Raw genomic sequence first — 7,909 nt, 5'->3', positions numbered from 1 at the left:
GCATGTCTGCACTTTTATGCAGCACAATGGCCCTCACTGCATGACATTGCACCGTAGCATGCTGCAACACAATGTTGTGCATACAGTAGAACTGAAGTGTTATTTTGTGACATTCAAAGTTAATAAAAAAAATTAAAAAGTAAACAGAGCGTAAGAACACATTGCAGCGCCCCTACACAACACACGTCAGCGTGTATGCATTTTAGCGTGCAGGCTGGTATGGATGAGCCCTAACACTTCCAGGTAGTGTCGGAGCTTGCTGCTAAGCCCCCTCATATCCATTCCTTGGCTGATCACTAGATGTGCCATAACTTTGCCTGTCAGAAAGGCCTGAGATTCAGCCATTACCGGAATGTTTGGTGGCTGTTGCAGGTATGTGCAGTCACCTCTGTGTCTGCACTAAATACTTTCAGCAGCCCCCCATTCACCAGAGTTTCTTTAAGTGTTAGGTTTAGTGTTAGAGTTAACAGTTAGGTAGTTAAGGGTTAGTATGTATTTTGTTGTTTAAAGAAGAACTCTGAGAATTACAAAAAAAAGTACCCTTGCAGTGGGGCTACCCCCGCACTGCAAGGGTAAAGTGCTCATTTTGTCTAGGGGGCTTATCTAAAGGAGATGTACTCAACTAAACCTTCGTCCTATCGGGCTGCTATACCAGTCCCCGTAGCCTCTTTCCCCTGGGTTCTGGTGACATCATCAAGTCTAATGCAGGTCCTTAGACTTGCGTTAGATGTGAGGACGCAGAGGGACACTGCACAGCCGGAGTGGTGGAGAGAGAGGTGAGCGCTGACCGCCATGGGACAGAGGATCAGTAGAGTATATCTGGTTTCTTTTTCCCCCTAGACTAAACGAGCACTTAACCCTTGCAGTGCAGGGGTAGCCCCACTGCAAGGGTAAGTTTTTTTAAATTCCTGGAGTTCTTTTTTAAGGCCAACACCAAGCATAATGTTTTTTTTCTACTGTAGATAGACTCCGGAAAAGTAAACACTTCTGTTAAATTTTTATTGTAGTCCATGGCTCAATTGGGAGATTTCACCTTTTCATCTTACTTCCCATTCCTGTGACAACAGTGCAAGAAATAAATGAGTTAGGGTTCAGGTTAGATTTAGAGGATAGGATAAAAGTTAGGGTTTAGGTAAAAGTTAAGTGTTAGGGTCAGGTAAAGGGTTTGTCATAGGTTGCAGAACAAGGAAATTGTTTGTCCACTGTTTGTTTTCATGTGTTTGAGAGAATAAATGCCATAAGATTCTCTACACCGAAAACTAACATGTCACAATCATGGGGTTCCAAAAGTGGTTGTAAAATCCCAGGTGCCCCAACCCTGATTTATATTATACTTGCAGCTATACCCATCCCTAGTCCTGGCTGGGCAGAGTTATGCATTTTTGTCTTCAGTCCTAGACAAATCCTACGAGCCAGGTAGCCAATGCTCCTCAAACATTATAGCTGGTGCATCAGCCCTGGAAACTAACTGTAAGTTGGTCATGAGATAGTACCTAGTTCCACACAGGATTTCCAGAGCCCTACCCTCGTACTCCTTGAATTGCTTCAATTGTGGGAAAGCCCAAACATATCCCAGTATTGGTCTATAAAGACTATCTGAGACTTCCTAAATCTATGACCCTGACTACTATGGAGATACCACTTTAGCATGGAGGGTGGAGACACTGTTCCTCCTCCCTCCCGGTGAGCTCTTTATCCTACTACTATTCCCTTCGCACTACCACTTCCTACCCTTGGACTTAACAGTGATGTATATACGTGGGCCACCTCCCCCCAGCTACTCTGGTCTTGGGGTCCCCCTGTGCACCCCTGGTCCCACGCTGCAGTCATACAGCACTATCATATGACCTCATGGCTTTTACTTACAAACCTGTAATTGTGATCAGTTGTAATCTAGCAGTTGTATGTACACAAACTTCTCTTTTTAAGATCACCCTTCTTGTATATAATGTTAAGTAGACCCGTTGAAAAATGAAAACCTTTACATAATGTGCCTTGATCTAACGGATTAAGCATCCATGGCTCCTCCCCACTGTCCTTTTTTTTTTTAATCGAAGCCCGTGGACGTGCATCAAAACAAACTTCCCCCTGTGAACAAAAAAAGTGAACCGTGAAATCACAGCACACAAAAACGTGCACAAGGGTGCAAGGTCCTTCAAAAGAAGGGACCTACTTTCCCGACCCCCCGGGGCGCAAGGCTCCTGACAGGGGTTGAGACTGTTGGCCCACCAACCCGAAGGCCGATGACCATTTCCGTTGGGGACCTGCCGAAACAGGTCCATCACAGTACTAGGCAGGGGGGATCTCCCGAAGAGAAACCCCCCTACTGGGTGGGAGGAGACACAGAACCCCGTAGGAGGCACAGAATCTCCTCCCAGCATCAGGAATAGGCCCCGAAGAAACCTGCACCTTCATACAAATGCATACCGGCAATGCCACGTCCAAAGATTCACTCAACCGTACAAACTTTTCCTCGGAATCATTTATTAATGTTTATAGCACAATTTAAAGCAGAAAAACAACGCTGACCTTTCACACACTTTTCTAGTACCTAGTACTTTGATGAAACAGGCAGCAGATGGTTATAGGACACGTTAACATGGACTTAACAAAGGTCCGATTTACCTTTGCACAGGCAGAGTCCGGTGTTTCTTCTTGATTTGTCTGAGCAAGCAGAGGTGTAAGGGACTGAGGCAAGTTACAGCCAGAATTAGGTGAATTCCCAGTATACAATCATTTTAGAGAAGCATTTGCAGTGGAGTTTTCTGTAACCTGAGCCTGAAGTCCCGGTCAGGCAACTGTGACAGTAATGTGGAGGTTTTAGTCATCAGTAGATGGGGGGATACATCATTCACATGTAGTAAACCTGTTATATATAATCTACTGTACATTAGTTTTATACATTTCGGAACATGGAACGTAGTTGATGCAAGTGAACAATCTGTGACATTTTGGCATGTGCTCAATGCCAAAGTCCCTACAATACAGGACAACTATAATGATAATGGTGCAGTAGGACATAAATGCTTCTTGGTCCAGGCTTATGCTACCATAGCAGTATCATTGCTCTTTAAAGTGTATTTCCAATTTTGCAGCCAAATTGGGATAACACCTATGTTATATTTTATGATATGTTCCCATTCACATAGCGTACCTGAAAACAAATATTTTAAAACTGCTGCCTACGTTTTTAAGCGCATTATACTTGCTTAAAAGTCCTACCTAGCTTCTCCCTATGTAATGTTAAGGAGGGGGCTGTGTGAAGTTATGTTTACTCTAATGAACCCTGTCTGTACTGTACTGACAGATCCCATTATCAGTTGTAAACTAGATTTAAACACTGTCTGTGATAACAAAGGCTTAAAGACTTAGAAGCATTGCATGTTAATGAGTGAAGCTCAGTCTGTCCCTCAATTTGCCCATCTACTTTTACCTTCAAACTGCTCCGAGTAGCCTGGAATCTGCACAAAGGCCTTCGTCAAAGAAACATCTAAGGGCTTGTTCACACTAATTGCGGTGCGTTCTAGAGCGGTAGCTGCTGGAACGCACAGCAATCGCCCCTTTCATTACGTGGCGGGAGCATGAAAGTCAAAGGCACCGCAGCCACGCCCCCGCCCGTAGTGCGATCTGATGCATGGCAAAACATTGCCTGCGTTCTGTTCCACTGCGAATGCAAAAAAATGCTGCATTCTCTATCTCTTGCCTTTGCAGTGGACAGGAACGCAAGCAATGTTTTGCCATGCGTCCGATCGTACTTCGGCCGGGGGCCATTGACTTCAATGCATCGTCACGCCCCCTCCTACACCAGAACGAGGGGGGAAGTTTAGTGTGCGATTGCTAGCGCTCTGAAACGCACCCAATAGGTGTCAACATGCCCTAAAAGGTGAGTATTCTCTCTCTCCTCCTAGCCAATCCCAATGCAAAGGCCCCTTGCTCCATTTTGTGATTAACCAAGATGAGAGGGAGGTCAGGAATGCGACTGCAGCACAGAGGTCTATGGGCCCGTAGTACCTGACTTCTGAGCAGCCCAGAAATACAACAGGCGCTGTACTAATTGGGTGAGTGAAGCAGCCTGGATGATCAGAGCCCTGACGGTCTGTCTAATCCCCATTACTAATTATATATTCGAAACTGTCCTCCTGCATGGTGTTCGGCTTCAAAACTAACTAAAGATATCAATGTGTAGTATTTTGTAATATTTTTTCATAACCATAAGCACTTGAATTGGCCAAATTACACGGTTTGGACAGGAGAATCTAACCTGGCTAAGTCCCCATGAAAGGTTGGCCATGGCAAGACTGAAGAGGTCTGGTCAGGGGGTACATATAGACATTTCAATGTTGCCCTATCTGAACATAACCAGACAGAAGATGAAGATCATAAAGTTCATCTACTGTCCGTATCCATAGGCACCTCCAGGCAGAATCTTTGCTATGAATCCATTGTTTTATCTACACACTCGACACAGAATATAACAGAATAATTTGGACATTGCCCCACAAACTATAACTGAATAAACCCTTTCCTTTGGATTTGTGATTAGTGATGCTGAATGTGAATAACCTCTAGATGTCCATGCCGTACTAGGGAGAGCATATAGGAGATTCTTCTTTTTGATAGGGAAGGAATAAAAACCCCTGTCAAGTTTCTGTTAAGCTGGCCACCCACAGCTCGAGATTTGGCTGATTCAGCAGGATTCGAGCTGTGGATGACCCTCCTGGCACCACTAAGGTCTGATTTTTTTAATTATTGTCCAAACAGTATCTGCATCCAGCCAATGAGGCTGAATGAGAGAAATCTAACGTGTTATGGACAGCTTTACTGTTTGGATAGCTTAAAGGAAATCTGCACAATAGGAACACCGGAACCAATGAAAACCTGACAGAGGTTATAGTCTAGGCCTGCAGTGTGGTGTGCAATATAGTACATTATACATCGGCGCAATGCAGACTACCAGCAGCTATAGAGGAACAACAAATCCCAGGAATAGTACATTATACTATAATGTACTATTCCTGGGATTTGTAATCCTCTGTAGCTGGCGTTATTCTGCATTGCGCTGTATAATTTATTATTGCTGGGATTTGTAGTCCTCTATAGCTGGTGGTATTCTGCAGCGCGCTGTATAATGATTATACGGCGCAATGCAGAATATCACTAGCTATATAGGAATACAATAAATCCCAGCAATCGTACATTATAATATAATGTACTATTGCTGAGATTTGTAGTTCTCTGTAGCTGGTGTTATTCTGCATTGCACTGTATATAATGTATTATTGCTGGGATCTGATGTATTCCTCTATAGCTGGTGTTATTCTCCATTGCGCCATATAATGTATTATTGCTGGGATTTGTAGTCCTCTATACCTGGTGGTATTCTGCAGTGCACTGTATAATGATTATACGGCGCAATGCAGAATACCACCAGCTATATAGGAGTACAAGAAATGCCAGCAATAGTACATTATACATGCAGTGTATAATGTATTGATGGGATTTGTATTCCTCTATAGCTGATGCTACATTGTGCTATATATTATACAGCACAATGTACCATCAGCTATAGAGGAATACAAATCCCACTATGCCAGAAATACATTAATACAGCACCATGTTGGGGGGGTGCAGGCTTACCTAAACATATTGTGGTCCTGTCCGGCAGCTGCCTTCCCCCCATGCCTTCTCTTGCTTCTTAATTGTGCCGATCGTGGATGAGCGGGCAGCGACGAGTCCGTGAGGCAGGGAGAAGTGGTGTGCACGGAGTCCGTGAGGCGGGGAGAAGCGGTGTGCGGCGAGTCTGTATGGCGGGGAGGAGAAGTGGTGTGCGGCGAGTCCGTGTGGCGGGGAGGAGAAGTAGCGGGGAGCCGCAAGCAGGCCAACTAATCGAAATTCAACTAATCGATAAAGGAAACCGTTGACAACGTTTTCCATCATCGATTATGATCGACTTAGTTTAATTGTTGCAGCCCTATTATAGTCCTTCGTCATTTTATGCAAAAATAAGAAATAGGACTGCAGTTTTTGGTGGCTATTGGTGTGTTTAGCATCTATTTTCTTCTAGGTCTGAGAGATTTAATAAAGTTAGATCTCTGCAATAGAGTATTCAGATCTGAGTACCTGTCTTGGCTATTGCAATGGGGTCCATCTCTCCCCTGTTGGATTTGTAGTTTATTTATCATAGTAATGGGAACAACTGAAGGAGGCGAGAAGTAGCAGTTATTATTTTAAGAGCAACTCACAGTTCCGGAGGCCAAATACAAAGGCAAACTGCAGAACAAAAAAAATGCCATAGTGGCAACTTGGGTTCCATCTTGCCTGCCTTGTTCCTAAACCAGGCCCTGGTCATGTAATGTGTTGCCTTAGCACAAGTTTTAGTGTGTTGTGGTGTGTTACATTAAAGAAGAACTCCAGGCACACATTTTATTAACCCTTGCATTGGGGGCTACCCCAATACTGCAAGGGTTAACTGCTCGTTTGTGTCCAGGTTTAAAAACAAAAAAGTTATACTGGCCTGATCCTCACAGACGACCAGCTCTTAGACCGTTCCCTTCCGCCTTGCTCCCCCTTTACTGCAGCGGTCTAAGGTCCCTGAGTCATCACGTTCTATACACAGTTTATAGGACGTGAGGGCCTCAGGGACCTTCCATCACAGCAGGAGGGAGCGCTTTGACAGCCAGCCGGCCCCAAGGATCGGGTAAGTATATATATTGTTTTAACCCAGACAAAAACGAGCAGTTAACCCTTAGGTAACCCCACTGCAAGGATTAAGAATTTTTGTTCCCTGGAGTTCTACTTTAAGTCTGCCATCAGTGATATTAGGGCTTGATCACACCCCCCCCCGGTGGGCTGCATTGGGCAGCATTGCCTACTGAAGTCCCAACGCATAGACAATGCAATTTGCCTTATGTCCTATTAGTACACATCAACGCTTTGCATTACACTGCGTGCACAGTTATTAAGCAAGTTGTATTTTTGAGGATTCATTTCATTATTGAAGAACTACAGTGCTCTCGGTCAATCCAAAATAATAATAAACCTCAAACCTGATTAAGAAAAAGTGAGGTTTTGGCTTTCTTAGGAGAACATCTATGTGTGCACAATTATTGGGCAACTATTAGTGTGCAGGATTATTATGCAACTAAATGGAAAAAGAAAATGTTCCCGTCTCACTTGTTTATTTTCATCTATTAAAGTCAGAATAATAAACAAACAACTAAAAATTTACAAATACACATTTCTGACATTTTCAAAAACAAAATAAGTGACTAATATAGCCAATAACAGTCATCAGCCTTCCATCCATGGAGTCTGTCAGTTTCTTCATCTGTTGACGATCAACTTTTTGTGCTGCAGCAACCACGGCCCCCCCAGAAACTGTTCAGAGGTATACGGTTTTCCTTCACAGTAAATCTGTCATTCACAAGTTCTCAATAGGGTTTAGGTCAGATGAGGAAGGGGGCCATGTCATTATACTTTCATCTTTAAAGGCCATTACTGGCTAGCCATGCAGTGGAGTACTTTGATGTATGCGATGAAGCATTGTCCTACATACATATCATGGCCAGACTTTTACCATTGCTAGAAGAAAGTGTTTTCTAAAACCTGGCAGCTTAAGTCCATTTTAAACCGGAAAAGATCCAACTAGCTCATCTTTAATAATACCAGCCCACCTTACCCCACCTCCACCTTCCTGGCATCTGAGTCGAAGTGGAGCTCTGTGCCTGTTACTGATCTAGCCACAGGCCCATCCATCTGGTCCGTCAAGAGTCACTCTCATCTTCAGATATTTCTTGGCCCAGTCTTGATTTTCCCAGTCTTGAGTTTCAACTTAAGCGTCTTGTTCATTAGTGGTCGGGTTTCAGCCTCTTACCTTGGCCATGTCTCTGAGCACTGAACACCTTGTACT

Source organism: Nanorana parkeri, unplaced genomic scaffold, assembly GCF_000935625.1.
Source record: "Nanorana parkeri isolate BGI_ZX_2015 unplaced genomic scaffold, ASM93562v1 scaffold1176, whole genome shotgun sequence".
NCBI classification, from domain to species: domain Eukaryota; kingdom Metazoa; phylum Chordata; class Amphibia; order Anura; family Dicroglossidae; genus Nanorana; species Nanorana parkeri.
The sequence above is the reverse complement of the archived record's forward strand: the minus strand, read 5'-3'. Positions refer to the sequence as shown.